The sequence below is a fragment of the Python bivittatus genome, unplaced genomic scaffold (genome assembly GCF_059951505.1).
Source record: "Python bivittatus isolate LINGU-HERP-01145 unplaced genomic scaffold, Pbiv_v1 ctg000020_np1212, whole genome shotgun sequence".
NCBI lineage: Eukaryota > Metazoa > Chordata > Lepidosauria > Squamata > Pythonidae > Python > Python bivittatus.
In genome coordinates this window covers 20408773-20432468 of record NW_028277030.1, presented here as the reverse complement: position 1 = coordinate 20432468, position 23696 = coordinate 20408773, and the positions used below count along the sequence as shown (strand labels likewise).

The window sequence follows — 23696 nt, the reverse complement described above, 5'->3', positions numbered from 1 at the left end:
CTTTAATTCTTAATTGATTTTAAATTAAATCTAATGTAATTTAATTCATGCATTGGTTTTACTCAACAGACTCAAGAGAGTTGTTGAGAGTCAAGTGGCATGCAAGCTTAATTTATTATTGTTGGTGCACAGTCAGCCAGATGTTTAGTCTGGATTTGACATTTTTACCCACCTATCAAGTCCTTCCCAAGGACTGGGATAGGCAGATCTTGTTGTTGTTAAAGGTATTGTCACAGGATGTAAGCTATTCCAAGTAAAGCTGCTTTTTGCCATTGACTGATGGTGATTTTGTCAATGCCGATGGCCTTCAAGTGGTGCTCCAGATGTTTTGGGGTTGCACCCAAGGCACCTATTACTATTGGTACTATCTTTCCTTTCTTTTGCCACGGTCATTCTATTTCTATTTGCAGATCTTTGTATTTGGTGATTTTTCTCTAGGTCTTTCTCTTCTGTTCTGCTGTCCAGGTATTGCAATGTCCACTATCCAGATTTTTTTGTCTTTCTTATCAACAGTTGTTAAGTCTGGGGTGTTGTTGTTGTTGTTGTTGTTATTATTATTATTATTGATTTTGATTTTTTTATTGCTTTATGTCTCAGGTTTTATTGAATGTTGACCATATTGGGTGCTCAAAATAAGTATAAATCAGGTAAATAATACAATTTTAAAAGGTTCTCTATTCCAATTTTTTCTTGCCAATTTATATCTGGCATTGATTAATTTAGATTTGCCTTTCAAACTGTACAGATTTTATCTATCTTAATTATGTAGGCTACACTCATTTACCTGGAAATAAATCCCATTGAACACAGTGGGACCTGATTCTGAGTAAACAGATGCTGGATATTACTAAAAAGAGAGGTGGTGAGTAGGGATGGAGACATATTGAATTTTTCTGACACTAATTAACAGAAGATAATGAAAAAGGTATTTCACTAACCCAAATCTCTTATGAAGCCATGCCAATTTTAAATGTCTTTTTTGGGTAGCCAGGTTTTCCCCCCTCCATTATGGAAGGGTCAGGGCCAGCCTTACCATTAGGCAGAATTAAGTGACGGGTGCTGGGTGGGCACGGTTCAAGCTTCACCAGGACCCCTGGGCTATTCCTGTCAGGCAGAGGTTGGATCCATGTGCAGTATGGAACTGATTCTGCACTCCCTAACCTGATCTGCTGTCCTCAGCCTGGGATAGAGGAGTCTCTCCCATCCTCAGAATTGAAATATCATAACATTGCCAGCTTTTATATGTAGAACGGAGGCTGAGAACCACTTTGTCCTTTGCTGTAAACAGCCAAATGTCTTCAGCCCATGAAGGCAGAAGCAGAAGATCATCTTGCTCAAATCATATCTTGCAAGGCTGATCTTGCTAAGTTCAGATTATCCTGCCCATTGACAGAGCAGACTCTTTGATGCTATAGCCCTTGTGATCATGAGGACTGCATACAGGACATTTATTTGCAGCCATTATTCCTGGTCATAATTTGCCTTTTCTTTCCCATCTCTAAAAGCTACCTGCTGACTCAATAAACCCTAATCCTGTAATTGGAAATTGTTACAATAGCCTCTATTCCACACAACAATACTGTAGCAAGCTTTGCACATCAAAAATTATTTTAGCTTAAATTGCCGGTTAAAGATCCTCTTCGGGTTTACTGTCTGAGACTTGCCGTCAGTGTGTTGGGTGAAGTGAATTACTTGGTTGCCAAAAAAAAAAAAAAAACACCCTCCACCCTTCCATAATTTAGGAGAAAGGCCCAATTGGATTGTCCACTTCACCCTCTCCTTTTGTGCTTCTATTATCTGGGCAGCTCTATTTCTTTTATCATTCAGATATTCCACAAAATTGGTTGACATTTACACTGATCAATCTGAACTTCAGCAAATGATAAGACTTAAGGGTCTTTTGGAAGGGCTATTGGGGAGAAGATGCCCTCTACAGTAATCCCCACTCAGCAGGCACACATAGATGCACAGACACCCTGCAACAGCAATAAAAATTTGAATCTCATCTTCTGCAGCCTATCTATTAGCAACCTTAGTAAGGGTGAACAAAGGGGAGGCAGGCACTTATATCTGAATATGTCTATTTGATAGTAAGTATAAGAATCAACATCTTATTAAGGAAATGCTTCCTAGAAAAAAACAATAGCCTCTTTATACCAACTATTTTCAGCTCAGGACCAGTTACTCAGAACTCTGACTTGCAGAGCTTGGCTCCCAGTTTGAAGGATTTAATCTCAATCCTACAGCTCCTTTGGCTGTAGGTAATTTTAAAATATAAATAAGTAAATAAAATGGGCTTGAAAGGCATGATGTAATTCTTAATGACAACTAGAATGGAAATAAGCTCTCATGTAATGGGTTTGAGAGAATATTTCCATATGAATGGGGGAAAAAACCTGAGGGGAAAAAATCATATTTTATTTAGCAATTGTGGCACATATCTATACCGAAAAACTCCAGATAAGGAACAGCTACCATGTTGCAAAGTAGAGAGCAAGCCCCCAAGTTCCCTGGAGCCTTCTTTGGGCTGATGCTGCATCAGGGAGTGTCCCACAGGTGGCTCCATGTAGCCAACCTTGGTTGGCCACAGATATTTAAACAGAGTTGGAAATAGTTAACTTTTGGATGGAAGACACCAGGGATCTCCCAAGGTTGTAGGGTAGACTGCGGGAAAAACAACCTGGGAGGAGGCAATGGCAAATCACTTCTGTCTAATTTTCCAAAAAAATGACATAGGTGTTATACAAAGGGAGGCTGCCTTCCCATATATGGACTTTAAAGAAGCAGGAAACGAAGAGTATTGACACCTTTGAACTTTGGTGTTGGAGAAGACAGCCAAGAAAACAAACTGATGGATCATAAAACAAATCAATCCAGAGTTCTCACTTGAGGCACAAATGATCCTACTCTAGACACATCATGTGAAGACCTAGCTCAGTGGAGAAGGCTCTAACAGTGGGAAAGGTGGAAGGAAAGAGAAGAAGTGGACAACCAACAGCAAGATGGATGGACTCAGTTACAGTGGTGATGGGTGCATCATTGGAAGACCTGAAAGATCAGGTTAGGGACAGATCGTCATAGAGGAAGTCTATCTGTGTGGTCGCAAGGAATCAAAAATGACTTGATGGCACATAATCAATCAATTCCTATATACCAGAGATGGTAAACCTTCAGAGGAATATTCTGTGGTCCATAATTCTCTTTTTCTTAAGATCATCACTGCTAAAACTCTCTCACTCCCCTCACACATTTAGAACTTTCTTCTCACATATATGCACATGCACACACATTTCTACATTCTCTCTCTCTCTCTCTCTCTACACACACACACACACACAACTGGAAGGCTAACTTAATATCACAAAAAACGAAAAACCAAAGGAGTTCCTCAGCCATCCTATCCCAGCAATCTTATTACCTGGGGTCTGATACACTTTGAAGAACTGAGATTTGAATCATCAGCTCAGTTCAATAAAAAAATGTCTGTGAATCCTTCAAAGTGTGCAGGAACACATAGAGCACACACAACACTTGCACACACATGTGGTGAGAGTCAGGAACAGCTTCCAAAACTGTCTGGAAAAAGAGGCAGCTGCTGTAGCAATTTTATTTTTAAAAGGCAGCTTGTATATGTTCCTGCCCATGTCAAAGCAAGGATTTGCACAACTCTAGTGTTCTCATGCACAAAAGTCCATTACCTGCCAAATCAATTCAAAGGCACCAATTCCAGCTGACGCTTCAGATTAGTTTGGTGATTCAGTCCGAAGGAATAATTCAAACTGAAGTTTCACTCAGCCCTAAGTATCAGCCTGTCTAGTCACCAGCTTCCAGAGAGCCCTCTGGCTCTTTCACCTGGCATGTAGGGATCCCTAGTGCAGACCCAAGGCCCAAAAACAAACCTCTAGGTCTCAGCCAATCTACACTTACTTCTCTCTGTGGGTACGCTGAGTGGTTTTTGCTCTTTCCCATTTCAAAGCATTTCATTTACTTAAACCTTGTATCCCTTGTTTCTTAATGGTGACAAAATGTGAGACTCTCTAAGTCGAGAGATATACACAGATGACTTTTGGGGGGTTAGGTAGAATGATTGAATTTAGAAAGCCATCCTCAATTCTGTCAGATTCATGCTGTTCGCCATGCAGCTCTATTTATGTTAACGTCAATATCTTTTAATGTGATCCAGTGGTTTCCTAGGAGATGCCCTAAATGGCTGAGCTTCTCTAGTTTAGTATTGCTGTTGGATAATATCTATGCGCACCATTTGTTTGGTTCATTCAGGGTTGCTTTGCCCTTTCTCCACTGGTCATTATATTCCCTCTGTGGGTTTTTAATGGATACTAATGAGATGGGGGAGATGAAACACATAAATAGATGCACATTTTACCTTCACAGCTTTGTCATGTTGTGCTGCCAGGAGCTGCGCACCTGGTTAGAAAGAAGGGTTCAGAAATCGGGATTAATGTATCTTTGTTCTACAGTCAGAATGCAAACGCCATCCTTAAGGATTAAAGTGTCCTTGAACAATTTGCAAAAGGCAATTAAAAAAGAGGAAGATCTCTGAGTGAGAGTTGCAATTTCTATTTGGGGAAGGCAAACCCTCATGCCTGAGTCATGCCTTTCAGATGTCAACATTGAGGTTACATCATTAATCGAAGATTAAGATGCCAAATGGGAAGATTTTATCTCCTGTTTCTTAGGTTTCCCTGTCAGAAATTCATCAGCTTTGTTACAAGTTGGTGTGACAGAACACAACAAGGCGAGAGAATGATCTTTAAGTTTCACTGAGCCTGCTGTTACTGCCGGAAGAGAGGCTGACAACTTGGGTGGTATCCCAACCCAAGCTATAATTTCTAATCTGTCAAAATCACTTCCTTTTAGAACCCCTGATTACATTAGCATGTGCTCTTTCTGATATGATTGTCTCTCTCTTAGCAGCAACTTTCTCGTTTCAGCTGCCACAAAAGCCAATCAGATTATACGGAGGGCAGAGAAATAAATAAATCTTTTCTTTTTCTCTCTCAGGCTGTAAATGAGTTTAGGCAAGAATAAATCAGACATAGCTAGATTTAGCTACTACTTGATGAAGTGCAAAACTTTGGTGAGGCAGCAGATGAGGGCTCAAAGACATTAAAGAACGATCACAGCTAAGGTTGTGGGGTTTCTGCCAGAAGCCTTAGGAAAGGCCACCTCGTGTAAACCCATTACTGTTAACGCAAGCCAAGGATGCTTCTGTGCAAACTAGCTTGCAAGGCATTCGTGGCTGTGGATCCAGCATTGTTTACCTTTGCATGACGTGTTAGTCCATGGTAGAACATGATAGATCAGAGGTACAGTGCATCCTTTGGTGGTTGGTGGTCTGAAATTTACTTCCTGTCCTGTAGCAGAATCACTGCCACTTGGTGTTAACAACAGCAGACGAGCTGAAGAACTTGTGTATGGCAGCTTCATGCATCCATATGCCAGAGAAGACTGCCAGGGATTGTCCTTCCCAACCCAGCAAGGAACATTTATGCTCTTCCCTCTGGCTGTAGCTATTGCTGTGGGGAGCATGTGCTTCAATCTGACAGCTTTGACATTGCAGCAGTATCTCTCCCACCCAGGAAGAATGAGTGCATAAACAGGGATCTTCCTTGTCCATTCAAGAGCATTACCTAGACCAGTCTTAGTGCAACAAACTTCTTCAGCCCCCAAGCTGTGATCAAGCCTTGCTTCAAGGAAAGTAGTGAACGCTGTACTCAGTGTGTTTAGACAGGTTGCCCCATTTAAAATAGACTCTTTAATAAAGAAAGGCAACTAAAACAGAAATCAGAAAAATGGCTTATCTTTCTTGCAAAGAAAACTGGAGAGGTTGAGTGTTCATTTTTTAAACAAAGACAGGCCAAATAATGATTACTAATACTACAAATAATAATAATGATAAAGATAATGCTATAGAGTTTTATAAAATAGAAGTTCTCAGCATGACACTAGAACTTGAGATAAGAGAATTGGTAGCTTCAGAAGAAATTAGAGGAGTGACTGCTTCTGATGAGGTGAGCTCATCATGGCAAACTATAGGGGATGCCTTTTACTATGAACAGATAGGGAACTTGGTTCCCTGTCTTGGGGCCTGCTAAGTTGCCTTTCCAACTGAATGGTTTATATTTTCAAAACATTGGGAAGTTGAGTTAAAACAGAACGTGAAGTGGCATGCTGAAAAGTAAAGCACTAGCTTCCAGCATTAACCTTATTTCTTAGAATGCTTCTGGCCTTGAACTAGCCCTAGAACATAAAAATGATGGTGGAGGCACCTAGGACTTTGTTTTCAAATCTGCCACCCACCTAGCAGAATGCTATAACTAAGCAAGGGTACTGGGATCATCCTGCAAGAGGGAAAGCTGGAGCAGCATTCTGATGAAATGGTGCTTTGTAATTGGTTTTATCCCACTACATATTCTCAAAATTCTAAATATGCCCCATGAGTTCTAAAAAGCTGGGAACACCCTGGCTAAAATATTGGACAAAGTCTGGGGAGACCCAGGTTCAAGTCCACCTTCTGCTGCAGAAGTTCCTTGGGTGACTTAGAGCCAGACAGCACCACTCACCTGAGTCTAACCTCACAAGTTTGTCACTGTAGGGAAAACTTGGAGGAAAAGTATAGGACATGCTGCCTAGGGTTCTTGGAAGAAGGACAGGATAGAAAACTCTCAAGTAAACAAACCACCAAGGATTTGGCAAATCTGTCAATAGCTCTGAAGCCAAAACAGCCAATTTAATTTTATACAAATTAAAATTACACGTAATCTTCACTTAACGACTGCAATTGGGACTGGCAATTCCATCGCTAAGCAATGTGGTCATTAAATGAAACATCATATGACTGCCGGACTTACAGTGTCAGTTCCTCTGTGGTCGTTAAGCAAATCACCTGCTGTCATTAAACTCAACATCATGTGACTGCAACGTGTGGCTTACTGCCAGCTTCTCCACTGACTTTGCTTATTGGAAGCCAGCTGTGAAGGTTGCAAATGATGATCACATGACCATGGGATGCTGCAACAGTTGTAAGTTCAATGACCAGTTGTAAACTACTGTTTCAGCGCCATTATAAATTCAAATGGTCACTAAACAGGGCAGTTGTTAACCAAGGACTACCTGTATATTTAGGAATAAGCAAAATGGCATCAGCAGCACCCAGGGTGCCCATTCCCAAATGTTACCAGTGATCCCCTCCAAAGACAGAATTTTTTCAGATGGTTGAAACTGTATTTTGCTTCATACAAAATCTCATGAGATCTTGCAGTGGTGCCCCAAACCAGAAAACACCCTCTACTCAGATCAGAATCATCTGATTCCGAGATCCTGAGAGGACAAGAGATGGACAAAATACACTCTATATTGGATGTGAAACACTTGACTGAACTTTCTTGGAGAATGGAATTCATGGCTCAGTAGAGGCAACTCTATTAGCAGCGCCTATAAAGTAAGGATCTCAGTATGGTAGAATATATATAAATGGTTGCCATATAGTTTTATGGGTTAAAAGCTAATTCAGAGGAAGCACCTCTTGCCCAGAAGAATTATGTTTTCCATAGTAATAGCCCCTTTTACTCTGCCAATCAATAATATAAATTTGGATAATTCTGGAAGGGGTGGAGAAAAAGCCACTAGAAATATAAAATCAGCTATATCACTGCTCTGACACTCTCAGAGTGATTCTTCACATGCTATCAATCCTTATTGGCATATATTATATTATATTATATTATATTATATTATATTATATTATATTATATTATATTATATTATATTATATTATATTATATTATATTATATTATATTATATATATTTAGACCTTCCATTACTGTCTATTTCTTCCACATTGGGACTACTAGGAAGAATCAATGCTGTCTCATTATTAGCAATAATATTAATTAATCCAAAGGCACAGGAGAGCCAGAAAGATCCAAGTCCACACAAACAATAGCCATAGCTCATATGACGAAATTAAAGGGAAAAGCAAAATATGAACAGAAAGCAGTGTTAGGATAGTCTAGTTGGCAATTGACTCAGGGTCTATCAGTAGATAAATTATCTTACACACAGATGATGTAGATATAGATTCCTCAACTTATACTTCTGCCAAATGTGATGACATCATTACATAGGCATATGTTTGTGTGATGATGTCATGACACAACATTTTGAAGGCAACACAGCTTGTTATGGACATTTGCCAAGCATGTTAAATTTCAACCACACGCTAGATCAGAAACAGGATTAAGAAAAAAATGAGACTCTGCCTTTCCGTGTTTTAGACTGGGAAATTCTCGAACAGCTGGAATGTTGCTTTTCACTGAAATGAAATGCAAGTTTTTTGAATTGCTAAAAAGTTGCAGGCATGATGCAATGAAAAATTGCATTTCTCAGCTTTCTGAGAAATAGAAGTCAGGGTTTTGATGTTCTCTTTTTGAAATGTGCATGATGATGTTGATGATAATTATGGATGTGATGAAATATGTAGCAAAGCTAGCTCATGTGGCAAAGAATATCCAAGGCCAATTTTAGAGACTGATCGAGGGGATTGAGGGGAATAAGTGCAGTGGAGCTGATTGTGAATGAAAGGAAAGATTTCTCTTTCCCATCCCCCATGTGATAACCAGTTGTGCCCAAACCAGAAGGGTCACTCTGATTTCACCACAACACTCTGGCAATATTTTATATAAACAACTGAAGCTCTGTTGTTTGGGAGCAGCTGTTGCCAGCACTGCCACTTGCATCGTGCCAGACAAACAGATCAGGAACTGTAGCTTTATGGAGTTTTTTGATTTAGAACAGAAGGGATTAGACTCATCCACTTTGCCTTGGGCAAATGAAAATCTGCTCTGAATTACTTCCGGGTTGCTCTGGAAGTGGGCTTCTGCTTGATCAGGTTCACAGTCCCAGTTTTGATATCTCGTGTTGTTTTTTTTAATTTATGGAAAGGAAGTTAATACAATGCATGCATGCATGCATGCATGAATGAATGAATGAATATGCAAACATAAAACCAGTATTTCCCAGATCTTCTTTCCTTCCTTCATTGTGAATGACAGGGAAATATAGAAAAAAAAGTAGAGTATTCCCTCCTTCTTATTATAGTCTTCAGACAATAGGGTTTATTTGTTTCTAGCCCAAACACTTCTCCAGTGACTTAAAGTCCTTTTCCATTTTCTCTCTCTTACAGAGAAGCCCTTGGCTGCTCTCCTCTTGCATCACAAATCTTCTTGGAGAAAGCCCAGATTCTTTTTTACCACAGATAATTGCTTAAGGAACCATTGATCCAGTTCACTCAAATCTCTCCAGGATGTAATTCTATAACTTTTCAATATATGCATTCAAACAGTGTACTTAATGTTTGTTTGATGTGATTTGATCTATTTTAAGGTGATGCTTCAAATGTGACTGGGTGCTCCTCTTCAGTAAAGAGGAGAATTTGTCCCCTTTGATGCCAGCTGCTTTTCCTCTCTTTGGGGAAACTCCTTTGATTGCCATTAATTTCATTTGGACCATGTAACCAACCCAGATTCCAAGCAGCATCTTCATTAGCTGCCAACAAAGATTACTCTGTCTATTAGAAGTGCATATCTTTTATCAGGCCAAATTTCCCTAGACAACAGAGACATTAATCACCATAATTTCAAGGCCAGTCAGGGAGAATACAAGTAAGAAGATGTTTTCTGAGTTTGTAATTTGGTAACAGCTGGTGACCCTATTCTAGAAGGTTTCCATGGGATTAATGGTATATTCATGACCACAGAAATGTGTTGTCCTAATTTTTTGATGCCGCCTTCACTCCCTATAACTTGCCATCTTGCCCTTTGAACATACAGAATCGCATTATGCTGTCAGCAACCGGTCTATCCAAGTCAGTATGCTTTCTTCTACTTCTGTAAGGTCTTACTTAGAAGTTTTTCTCAGCTCTGCTTCATTTGTTGATTCACTGGTGTTGCACTGGGGATGAAAAGGCAGAACTTTGTTTATCAGTGGAACTATGATCTCTGACAGTGTCTCATGTTCTTACTGGGGGGCAATGTGGTGTGATGATTAAGGTATGCACCTAAGACTAGCTCCAAACCCTTCCTCAACCATGGAAGTGCACCAGATGACTTTGACCAGTCTTCCCTTCCTCTCTTTCTTTGCCAGCCCAGTTTATTCCAGAGTGGTGGTTATGGAAAAAATGGGAGAAAAGAATCCTGGATATATTGCTTTATGTTTCTGGAGGAAAGGCAGGATACACATCTAAATCATTCTTCTTCAGAATGTCCTGAAAATTCACACACAAAGAGCGTTCTGTACTTTACTATACCCGTGTATACTTTGTTTCTATTCAGATGATTGATAGATAGATAGATAGATAGATAGATAGATAGATAGATAGATAGATAGATGATAGACTGATGGATAGATAGATGATAGATAATAGATAGAAGAAATATCCCTGTGCAACTCTCATTATATTTCAATGTGACTTAGCCTGAAGCAACCCTTTTTAAAATAAACCTTCCCTAATTGTATATGTATGTTTACAAATTTCTCTAGCCAAGAACAATGGATATAAACTTGCTGCATCCACTGCTGCTCTCCATGCTATTGTGGGATCTATTTGGCGTATCAGCACTTCATCATAAAAAAAAAGAAAAGAAGAAAAGACTCAATGACTGGATTCATTTATGCTTTAATATAAATCTAGGAGGTATAAATCAGGATTTAAAGGGGGGCTAAATCATGTAACAAGAGCCAGTTTGGTGTAGAGGTTAAGGTATCAGGCTAGAAAATGGGAGACCATGAGTTCTTGTCCTGCCTTAGGCATGAAGTCAGCTGGGTGACCGTGGGCCAGTCACTCTCTCTCAGCCCTGGGAAGGAGGCCGTGGCAAACCACTTCTGAAATCTTGCCAAGAAAACTTCAGGGACTAGTCCAGGGAGTCACCAGGAATCAACACTGACATGAAGGCACCAAATAATTAAATAAATAAATAGACATGTAATCCAAGCATTTTTACCATTGTTACTTTGTAGAAACTTTCTTAAGTCTGAAAGGGATCATGACAGGCATTGTAATCATAGCCCTGTCATCTACCTTTTATTTATCATAATTTACTTCCATATTCCCCACCCACCTCCTGCCAAACTACCAGGGAGCTATGATTGCATAATTTACAGGTAAACAAGCAAGACTAGTGACAGGTTGGAAGTAAGGCAAAGAATCCTGTACTGGAACCCTCCACGTCTCACCAGTTTGACATTCTGACTGCCCAGAATGCCTGACACAGCATTACTCTAGCTTGTTTGCTCTGTTTTTTTATTTAAAAAGGTTTGAAAAGGTTTGTTACTTTGGGACCCAATGGGTCCTGCTGGTTTGCTAGGATCCTGTCAGTTGTCCAAGAGGCTGGCTGGTTGCTGATCCTTTACCTGAAGCTTGGAGTTTCAATCAGGAGCCCAGAGTTCCTTGCAGTTCTCCAAACCCAACCATCACAGTCTAAGTCTTGTATCACTTGGTGCTTTATGGGTAAAATACTTTTGGTCCTCCAGACACCACTGAACAGCATTCCTTACCATTCCTGCACTGACTGGCGCAGTTGGGCACTGTCACTGAGGGTCATCTGAGGGGCTATCATTTCTCACTTACATGAAGAGGGCCAACATCCATGAAGCTGGTTGCTCAAGGTGGCTGAGAAGATGTGTATTTCCTGAGCTTGCCTCATCTGGGATCTCAAGGCCTGAATAAATGCTGTTGTTGAGAAGCAGATGGGGGGAGAATAGAAGAGGGAATCAAAGGCCCGTCTTTGGGAGAAACAACCAAGAAGCTGGTGTTCGCAAATAGAGAGCAGGACTGAATCCCTCTAACTGATATCTTTATTTCTATTCAGAGTATGCTTGAATAAATCAATTGAACAAGAGGGAGAAAAGGTATTTAAAGATCTGAATGTTTTCGAGAATTAAAAAAAAAAAATTACTCTTGTGATATTTAAAGGAGTAAACAGGTTGACCACACAGCTAGTTATTGCTGTTCCTGCAGTTGCTGTTCTTTTGCTTTCTACTGTATTTCCCCCCCTTTTTTTCAACTTTCCATAGAATTCCATTGTTTCATACTGAAATGTGATGGCAGCTGAAATTTATTCACAACGTAGTGCAAACTCCACCTGCCATTGGACTGTGCTTTGAATATTAGAAAAACCAGAAAAACCTCGAGTTTTGCATGGTTCCTCTTTCAGGCATTCCGAATGTGATCAGGATCGTTCAGAAAGGTAATAAAACAGTATTCACATTTGCAAAGGCTGCACAGTATACTACTGTTTTGTATGCAAGTGGGAAAGATGCACTTTTAAATACAAAACCATTGCTTAAGAGAACAAACCTATACATGAATTATACCAAGTCTGAGATAACAATGCTACAAAGAAGAGTAGCTATTCCTATTCAGTGTGTGTTCAAGAGGGAAGGAAAGCCATTGATTCAATCATCATGATTATTAAAAAAAAAAAAAAAGGTACATGCATACTTGCAAAAGGCATTGGATTCCTGCAATTTGCTTCTGATGGCACCTGGCTGAGAAATAGGAGATAGGAATCCAAGCCCAAGGAGATGTAAGAAGGGAAATGGAAGAAAGAGAGGTTGTTGGAGTAAAAGAAAGATTGCTCCAGGGATGAAGACTAGCACTGCAAACTCTCCAGAGCACTTTCCTATCCACTCCATCGCCCATGTGAGATCACCAAGTAATTGTTCTGGCACAGCTTCTGTACCCTCCACCCTATTGTCAAAGGGTAACCCTCATGATGCCAATCCCATTTTAGAAATGCCTTCCCCTCTTATGGAAGTATTTTTCATAAAGCTAGCAAGGCAACAGGAACCTAGCAAGCAAATTTTCAGCCTCACAGAGGATCACCTGGTCATCATGGTCATGCGTGCTGGTCATGTTCTGCAAGGAACAGCACAATGGAGCCTGTATCTGTGGGAGTGATATCACAGCCCATGGAAGGCATACAACAAAATGCACAAGGAAATGCCGCTGATGCTATTATGCCTCTTCTTTACTGTCCCCTAAAAACAAGTAAGCCTTTCAACACTGATGTATCACTACTGTCATTATCTTAATCATAGCTTTCCTGATGTACTGCTTGAGAGGTGCTAAGGCAACCAAAGAATAAAAATAAAAGTAAATAAAATAAAATAAAAACAATGCAATTATTTTGCCCTTGGTTTTATGTGGTCATGTATATGGGACATTTCCTCTCCATTTTTTAAAAGAATAATATGGAAAAAAAATAGAGTACATTCATTTCAGAATGATTACTTTGAAAACATTTACGAAGCCATTCTTGAGTGCCTTCAGGAGACCTCCCTGTTCATATGGTTGCTGAAATTATCTCACAAAAGGAAGGAAGGAAGGGGTGATTGACATTGTCTATTGTCATTAGAGAGATCCAGATTAGTCTAAGTTCAGTATGAATCCATATGGCATGCATTTGAGTACCAGTCTGTTCAATTTGTCCACAAGTTATGTTTTAAAGAGGCAATTCATTATATCCTCATAGTTCTCATCCTCATTGTATGTAACTTCCTTTGATTGATTGATTGATTGATTGATTGATTGATTGAAAGATTTATTATCTGTCATCAAGTCAGTGCCAGCTCTTAGCAACCACACAGATCTTCTGCACTCATATTACAGTATAGCATTTACATAGTTGTAGATAACTTTCCCTATTTAAAGATTTTTGTATGCAACTATCCCATATGTGGGCTTTCTTCTATACAACTTTCTCAAATATATGCTTTATTTTTGGCACATCTTTCCCAAATATGGATTCTTTCTTTGTATGCAATTTCATTATGTGTGTGTGTATGTGTTTGTAATATCTAAGTTATAAAATATTTTGGGATGGCCCCTTAGAGTCTCACATGCTTATTCATGCAGAGATAGCTTTGGATTCTGTTTTAGCAAATCATTTCATTTTGCTTAAGTGAAAATTTGCAATGGATATATTATTCTTTTACATCTCTCCTAGGTCGAGGGCCAAAAGCCCCTGGAATATCTCTTACAAGGATGTTATTTGGGGTTGCTTAATTGAGAATTTGGTTAAGCACTTCTTACTTTCCCTTCCAGTCACCTCAAACAACCATCATATCCTTTTTTGTACTACTGACTTTATTTTGGGAGTGTGGAATGGATTAATTGGCAGATTACAATATGCCCCATTGCTACCATCTCACACAGAGCACCATAGAAAGGGGAGGATAAATCTGGCCCAGCCATTAGCCACAGACTAAACAGCTGCAGGAACCTTACTTTGCCCTCCATATAGGCAAGATTATGCAGTTGAACAATCGGTTTCTCTGTAGCAATAAACATAAGGAGAAGGTCACTGAGGCTCTAACAAGAGGAGCAAAGACTGGTGGGTAATTGCATTGCCACCATGTGAGCAGGAATACCAGCAAACTAAAATCAGCTGGCAAGAGTTGGATATAAATGGCTGTTGGCAAGCCAACATACCTCTTTGTTATGACCTGACAAATTAAGCTCTCTTTTCTTCCTTTACCCTCCAGACTTCCTTTGTCTGGGTTGTATGTTGATCTCTGTACAATGCCTAGTTAAGAAAGTGCTCTACAATAGACACAGAGAGATAAGGATAGGTTTGGTGACTTGAGTTTCATCTTTTCATCTTCTAAGAATAACAGGAATGGATGGGTTGAACATTCCCAAATGACAAAGTAATAATTCAATGCATCAGATGCTAATCTGGGGTTTGAACCTACCACCACTCACTCTCTGCAGCTAATGATGGGCAAATTTTCTTCAGCTTGATTCAGAAATCCATGATTAATTTTAAAATTGTTAGTGAATATTCATCTCTTCTGAAAGTTTACTCATCCATGCTACTGCCATATACATATGCCTAATTATATTGCCCCTTGGAAATTATGGACATTGTGGAAAACTTGGAAAGTTCAAAGATAGACCTTTTTACACATTTACAGCCACCAAGGAATATGTATTCAGATACAACAGAGAATGTATGATCTGTATGAGGGACGAAACCTAGGACTATACAAATCTTTGAAGGGATGCTTAAAGTTGACAAAAATGGATTCATGGGCCAAACCTAGATACAGGTATTTCCTCTGGAGAAACAAATTGAATCAGGTGATTTCAGAGCACCTTGCAGTCCTTCAAAGTGCTTTGACAATTCAGTGTCTTTTCTGTCACTTCTTGGGTTGTTACAGACAATATACAATGTTATAACATCACTTACAAATATGGTGAATGCATGGATTGGATGGCGTGATGGCCTTTATGACATTGATAGCCAAGCAATTAACTTTATCTACTGCATATTTATAGAGATATTTATATCACTTTATCTCTCCACCCATCAGAGCTATTTTGGGGTAGAAAGGTTAACATTGTTTTGGGCATCATTCACATTCTCAGCTTCTTTCTTCAGGTCAACCACAAGCCATACCTAGTCTGGTATATACCCTTGAGTCAAAACTTACTTTTAAATTCTGCCTAGTTGGGGCAGATTTATATCTCTTGACAGTGAGTGAAAACATGCCAGGCAAATGTTTACAGTAAGAAGCGTAGGGTTATGAATGCCCTTCTCTTTCTCTGGATTGCCTGTCTTCATTGTGCTGTATCTTACTATGTCACTGAGGTTCTGCTGGCTCAGTTTCTGAACTAATTGATATCAAGTACTACCAGCAAGCCACAAGCTGAATCAAGTCCTACTAGAGATGAGAGGAGCCTTGCTAGTAGGGACCAAGTTTGCCAAATGGCTATCCCAGTTCTCTTAACACACCAAAAACCCAGGGACTGATAGCAAATCTACACCACCCAGAATGGTAAATAAGGCATCATTCTTTAATGTCATGCCAAGCCTGGGAAAGCAATGGCCTGTGTTTTTTTTAACTATTTAAAAAGGGATTATTGTTAAGTTGAGTAAGATCCTTACTGTATTAGTTAGGCAAAAGATGGACTCTTTGCTGGACCATGTGGAGATTCTCCTTGCTGATCTTTCCTCATCCCTGCCTTAAAAGAAGTACAGGGGGAATACTTCAAAAAGCTCTTGCAATGAACTCTTGAAGATATTCAGCTGAAGCTTGGCAGGGGAAATGTGCTCTAAAGGATCTATCATCTGTTCTATTTTCATCCATTCTACCAAAAAATGAAGCAGCTGCAGGCATTTTCATGTTTCCCCATTATAACCTATGAATGAATCTTATTTTGAAATGAATCTCAGAGCTCAAAGCCCTTGAAGCTTGAATCACAAACACAAATTGTCTTATGCCTTCTCTGAATCTTGCATCAAAGGAGTGAGATTGCTTCTCCTGACATTGGGCTTGATGTTGCATGACCTTTCCTGAGCCTTCAATGCAAGGTCCATGTAGTAAATGCCAGGTCTGCTAAGAGGAGGCTTGTACATCAACAGCCAGATGTGGTTGGGAACCTTATTGCTCAAGGCTCCAGATTATGCAGAAATCTATGTATGCCTGTATATCTTTATAGCCACTTCATGTGGAGGTGAAACTTGGGGGGTGCAAAATGTTGGAGGCAAGATTGGGAGATATGAGTTGCCTTCCCTGCCAAGAGTCATCACTCTGTGGATAAAGCAAAAGTCTGCAACAGTCATGAGAATTGATATAAGTAGATAAAATGCACATAGAGTGAAGGGTTTTTAAGTTATGTTTGTCTGGTTACAGTGCTAACAATAATCAAAGAGAGTGCCATTGAGAAAAATGCTTATTTTAATCTTTGTGGGTCAAAGAACTGAATTCTGGGGCCAGACCACAGTATTATGATTGTGCAAAGCTACATACTATGCATTAATTACATGTGAAATTTTGCAAAATCTTTATTTCCTGAAACTTTGGGAGAAATTGTGCATTACAGTTAGGACAGGTTTGTATTCCAAACTGGTTATTTATGAATTCTGAACCTCTCTCATTACCATGCAAATTCTTTACTAGTGGAATGCCAGGTAAGTTCTTGCAAACAAGTTGTAGACTCTGTGTGTGGGGTGGAAGTAGGTTGAAAAAAAATTCTGAAATATACCCTGTCTATATTCATGCTGTCTATTGAACTTTTTCATAAAACAGAATATTTTCAAACCATGCCTACAGTGGATTTTTTTTTTGATCCAGAAACACATAATTAAATCAAAAAACATTGTTGCACATGGAAAAGAGCTAAGATGCTGTCTAAATTATTCATCAATGAAGTCTCCAATTGCAGAAGGTAAGTATTTAGAAAACCTCCTTTTTCTCCTTCTCCTTTATCCTCATCATCCTAGAATGGTACCTTCAAAGTCCTTCCTCCTCTACTCTTGTGAAAGGCGACCTCATTTAACAGCCATGCTGATCTGCTCATTGCCCTCTTGCAAAAACCAATAAGGCAGGGACAAGCATGGGAAGTAGTAGGCAGAGAGAGATTATTTGGTCCCAATCCATCTTTCACTTTCTGCTTCATCACATTATTATCATTGCAAAGTAAGTGTGAAAAGCCATTACAAATGCGTCTCCTGAGTCAACTTTCTAGGTTTTATTGCCCCTTAACAAAATGACAAATGTGCTGTCGTGAAAATGTAACCAGCATGATAACCCTAACCAGACCTCCATAGATTTCAAACAATTCATCTTCCCTTCCAAATGTCTTTTAATTATTGGAAGGAATACAGTATTGAGGAAACACGAATATGTAAAAGCTAACATCATTTTTTTGACTCTGTTTATTTCATGATTTTGATGAGAAAAGGTTGGCACTGCTATTAAATGGAAGGCTGCCTCAGCCAGCTGATTTTAGATGACATGAAAGGGTAGCAAATTATTCATTTTAAAAAAGGTATTTTCTTTCAGAAAGAGGAAAAGCTGTTCCTGAGATTCTGACCCTAGAATCTGATCAGTAAATTCCCTGACTTGTGAAAGGCCAGCCATATTCTGTGCTTTGGACAGCAGAGGCAGAGAGACAAGGAGAGAGCAGATAATAGGGATGAGCAATCATGGCCACCATCACTCTGTTAAGTGCTGCAGCAGGGTGGTGAATTAACAAAGGGGAACAGCAGGCAGTCTTATGCCTTCAAACAAACTACAGAAATTATTGGTGGTCCTCAGTTTAATTCCGTTTTGTAGGGTCTTTGCATATAGGAACAGTGATGCAAAAGTTGGATCTGTGTTTCCAAATATTATAATTATATTAATATTATGCCTCACCTCTCTTCCATTTCTCAGTGCCTCAACCCTCTTTTTGATGGTTTGCTCTTGGCTGTTCCTTCTGGAGCAGTTATGGTGAGTTTAACCTTTTAACCTCCTTTTTGCAGCCTATTACTGTATTAATGTTGCCTCTTTTTGTTCCTTCTTGTCAGTTTGGACAGATATGAAATGAATCCCTGAAGATTAAGTGTAATGCAAGATGTCAGCAGGTACTAAAGACCAAGCACTCAATCCACAAACTCCATCTTAAAGTGGGCTTTGAATATCAGGTGTGTTTCTTTAACGTTGGTTTAATAAAATGATTCCTAGGAAGGTAAGAGTGGAGTCATGTTCTTAGAAGAAAAAGCACAATCAAGTCCTTAAATTCCTTACAGAAAGGCTGGAAGATCCAAGACAGGCAGGACTACCTTAATAACCACACCTATCTCCCTTTTGAATTTTAAAGCATGGCAATATGGTACAAAGCAAACATTTGTTTAATTAATGATACAGTCACAACAGAGAGAAGAAAGAATGCATGCAATCTCTTCTGATTAATAGAGCTTATTCTAGCATGTCTCTTTCAAAATAAAGGCAACGCAGCACTTTACACAGCAGGGTTTTTTCTTGCTTCTGGGCACACATGGAACTATCATTTCCATTCCTTGCAGTAAAAATGCAAAGTATGAACTCAGTGCATGAATGAATGTGTGTCCTTAACTAGTTGCATACATATCTCCGAGAATCAGTCCTAAATAGGGTTCCTAGTCGCATGGCCACAGTTGCTTAAAAATAGTTACAGGTAGTTCTCAGGTTATGATGGCAATTGGGACCAGAATTGCCATTGCTAAGTGATGTGGTCACAAAGCACAATGTCGTGACTGCATCGCAAAGCGATGGCAATTCTAGCAATCTTGGTTGCCATCATTAAGTGAGGATTGTGCAGGTCATTAAGTGAGGATCACACATGACCGTGACTTCTGACTTCCTGCTAGTTTCTCCATTGACTTTGCTTGTGGGAAGCCAGCAGGGAACATTGGAAATTGCGATCATGTGACTGCGGCTCACTGTGACATTATAATTGTGAGCTGGTTGCTAAGTGCTCAAATCATGATCACATGACTGTGGGAATGCTGCAATGGCCAAGACTCTGAGGACCCATCATAAGTCCCCCTTGTTCAGCGCTGTTGCAAGTTTGAATGGTCGCTGAACAAGTGGTTGTAACCCGAGGACCACCAGTACAATTACACATGCTTAATTTCTACACTATGCATGGGTTGTGGGTGTCTGTCTCTCTCTCTCTCTCTCTCTCTCTCTCTCTCATCTGCCACCTGTTTCATCAAAGTAATTCTATGTCTGTGAATCTCCATCCTACAGGTTTGAATCTGTCCTTCATGTCTTTTATTTAAATTGGGAACAGATCTTCAGGAACTGCTGGATACAAGAGCTAAGCCACTCAGCATTCTGTGTTTATCTCCTCTAGCAGTTTCTTTTTTCTGTGGATTAGAACAATGAGTGGAACTATTGCTGAATATGCTCCAGAAAGACAACCACTGCTATGCCAGAGCATGGATACAAGAAGGCGTCACTGTTTAACTCAACGGTTTCCTTGCTCTGCCATATTGTGGCAGCAGAGGCAGAGAAGTGGAACATCTTTGTTCTGCCAATGGCTTTTGAGGTTTGGGCTAACAAGTTCCCAGGAGCAACAACAAGAAGAAATATTTTATCCTTTATGTATTCAACCAGATCAGCCTCTTTATTTAACATTTCTCATCTGATCTCTGCCTTCAGAAGACCCTTTAATATTTCAAAACGATGCCAGCCTTTTTCATAAACTTTCCAAAGAATGAACTGTAGCAGATGTATTCCAGCTGCGGCTGAATATGCTGTGTTTGCTCAACCCTGAAATGATCTTTTTAGATGTGAAAATAAAATGCTTCAACAGTGCTGAGGCATAAATACACAAATGACCAAGGATAGGAAAGTGCCTGCAAAACAAAATGTTTCCATTATCCATGAGAACGTTTTTCAAAGTTCCTTGAATGAGACCCCGATATTGACTTAAATGGGTGATGTACTGGAGCCTGTTGGGTAATTTTATGTGCCAAGCCTGAGGAAGCAATTCATTTACAGATTTGCTTTCTGCTTGAATGAAAAGTTGGGAAGCCACAAGGAAACTTAAGGGGCAGTCTTAATTTGCTGGGCTAATCCAAGTCTCCCTATTGTCTTGTCTTCTGCAGATATCCACTCAGGAGAGCTTTGGAGCTGGCAGAGAAAAGGAGATGGCTTGAGGGAGTTTGCTGTGATGAAATAGCCCCTGAGCACAGGGGTAAGGAAAGAGGAATCTGTAGGGGATGAAGGTGTGATCACCCTGAGAAGCATAGAATTCTCCCCCTTTGATGGAAAGGCCTTATGTGCAACAACACACCAACTCCAGGTTGATCTTTATGCTCATATTAAAATAAAAAGGAAGAGTCCACATTTGAAAATTTCAAGGCAGTTCTTTGGTCCGGGTGGAGTGTGAATTGTGGTAGGTTGTATAGCTGATTGATTGCTGAACTACATGCTGATTTTTTAAAATTTATTTTTGCTATTTAGGGAGTTGCATCACAACTATCATTTGCAAAAAAAGTGGGAAGTGACCATAGGTTCATTTAAAATGCCTAGGTACATGCGGGTCGTTCTAAGCACTTTGTACCGCACCTAGAATTAAGAGATTTACAACTTCTTTCCAAATAATAAGGCTATAATAAGTAGTTATAAACACTTATCAGAATACACTATATTAGATATTAAGAACAAAAGCATGGCCTTAGGAATTGCAATGCCTAGTCCATGACCGTTAATAGAAGTCCATTTTGGCACTTCTATGACACAATTTAAAATTACAATTAATTTATCAAAAATATTATTTCCTGTCTGTCAGATACATACTCAGGAATGAATTGATGGGTTCCATTAATTATTGGAAATATAGTGCTCATTTGATCATATGATGTGTAACACTGAATTATAAGATTTGATTTTGTGCTACAGAGGTCCCCTTTTGATCAGAACATGTTTCACATATTTGTTTTGGAAAACTCAGTGGTTGTTAAAGTTGCTGATTTTTTAAAATTATATATCAGGGGTTTAGAAACTATACAGGAGACAATAGAGGTAGTCCTTGGGTTATGATGGCAATTGGGAGCGGAATTTCCATCACTAAGTGATGCAGTCATAAAGTGCGATGTCACGTGACTGCATTGCTTAGCAATGGCAATTCCAGCAGTCCCCATTGTCATCATTAAGTGAGGACCTCACATGAATGTGACATGAAATGAGGTGGGAATCCAGAAGTGCTTGCTTATGCTGCTGAAACTGTGCTCCAGGCAGGAAGGTGGGTGGGCAAGAGCTACAGGTAGGCGGGCAGGTACTATAGAGTACGGGCAGGTGGGTGCCATGGGTAGGCACTCTGGAGTATGGGCAGGTGGGTGCTGTGGGTGAGTGCTGTGGAGTACAGGTGAGTGGGCAGGTGCCACAGGCAGACGCTATGGAGTACAGGCAGGCAGGTGCTATAGAGTAGGGAAAATTTAGAATTGTACCTATACCTCACCCATGACTTCTTAGCACAGTGTGGGAATGATCACTAAATGAGAAGAACTCTATTGCAAGGTTAATATGCTAGAAATTAAAAATAAAAAAAGATTTATTATTGTCTTGCTGTTACACTTCCTTTTGGGAACCAGCTTGATCCAGTTTCTCCCATTCAAGGAACTGGGCCAAGAAATTTTTTTTTTTTACAAAATTAAGGAATGTGGGGCTTTAGGAATATGTGATGGAATTCTCTCTGGAACTGGTTGCCTATGATCTAATGCCCTTAAATCCATGGGGATGTCTCTCAATGTGCATTCTTTTGGCTTACTGAATTCTCTTCCTGAAATTTCTTCCCCATAAAAATACTATAAACTTTTTTCAGTGCTTGTGTGACTTTTTTGTTTGTTTGCTTGGAGTTTTCACTGATTTACTTGTTGCATGAACTTTTATTGCTTTTTCAATTGTTTTATGCTTGCTTGTTGTTTCACTTTTATTATATTTTCGGATTATGTGATAGTTTAGAACGGGAAGGCTGGTTTTGTGCAGTACTCTGATAGCTACTGAAGAGCGGTTTTAAAATTTTTGATTTCATACTAAAGGCAATAATAATTAAAACCTGAATCTCTTGCTTCTGAATCGTTGTCTTAATAGGCTTATTTACAAGAAGCTACCTTATGTAATGAATTTTAAGTAGCTGTTTTAATGTTCAGTCTGATTTGTTTGTTGATGTACTTCTTTATATTCATTGTTGTCTTATTGGATTTCATTATATTTCTATTATTGTTGATAAGAAAACAGGATATAAATTTAATAAACAAACTAATAAATACTGGATACTTACTGTAGAGATTTCCTTGAATAAGCGATTGAGGATGATAACGCTGGTGATATCACCATTTATAATCAACAAACCATAGAAAACAAACTAACTGAAATATAATACTGCTTAGCCACAATTATTTTTAGATGGATTTTTTAAATCAGTCTTCCCAAAAAGCCCATAACTCCCAGTCAGAAATTATGGAGTTTGTAGTGAGTTACATATGGAGAAAATCAGGCTGTGTTAAAAATATTTCAGTCAGTGGAGAATATTTGAGTAATTTTAGTGCAGAAGCTGCAAAAAATGTCATTCTAGTCAAAATAAATCTGTCCCACAGAGTCAAATCCAACAACTTGTAACTGAGCATCAAGACTGAAAGAAACTAAGAGAAGGAAGGAAGAAAAAAGATAGATTTTCATTGCAGGACTGATGGTGAATTTGAAGCAAGGACATATTGATGACATGCCCCTGTCAGAAATTTTTCCCAATCATCTGACTTCAATTCTGCCCTGATTGCAATGATTACTGGCATTGTGGTGTGCACTACTGAAGATCACCAAGTGAAAACAATATGCTGTTGATGAGTCTGGTCAGATGGCTGACGTCAAGCCTTCTTTTTAATGTATATCTCTTGATTTCCCCTCCTGGACTACCTTAACCTCCATTTCCTGACAAAAAACATGTTTTTCTTTCCAGTGCATGATTGAAAGGAAGTTGCCATAAACCAAGCCAGACTCTTGGCCCATCAGAGCCAATATTGCCAACTTGAATAAGTTTTTGAGCAGGACTTTTCCCCCGGCCCTGCTGAAGTTCCTAGTGATTGAATGTGATACCTCCTCTAGGCAAATCAGAAGCTCTAGCACCAATTTCTAGCCCCTCATTAACTGTGCTGAATTAAGGTAGTATTACCCAGTTTGAATGGTAGTAACACCAAGAATTACAGAAGAACGTTTCTCTATTCTTAGCTTGCACACATGCATACTATCACTTTTGTTTCACTCAGACTTCATTGGAATTTTGTTCAAGAGGAAATGTTTATATTAGCTTGCAGTTCAATGTAAGTACAACTTAATCTACATTACATAAACCACCATA

At 39.3% G+C, this 23696-nt stretch overlaps 1 long non-coding RNA gene across 1 annotated transcript in view; it reads left to right on the top strand.

Moving 5' to 3' along the window:
- LOC148216997 (uncharacterized) overlaps positions 1-22458 on the top strand; it is a 67170-nt gene extending 44712 nt beyond the window's left edge. Inside the window, exons 2-3 of the long non-coding RNA XR_015797808.1 lie at positions 17162-18495; positions 19583-22458. This is a non-coding gene — a long non-coding RNA (uncharacterized LOC148216997). The remainder of the gene's footprint in view (positions 1-17161; positions 18496-19582) is intronic.
- The last annotated feature ends 1238 nt before the right edge of the window (positions 22459-23696 follow it).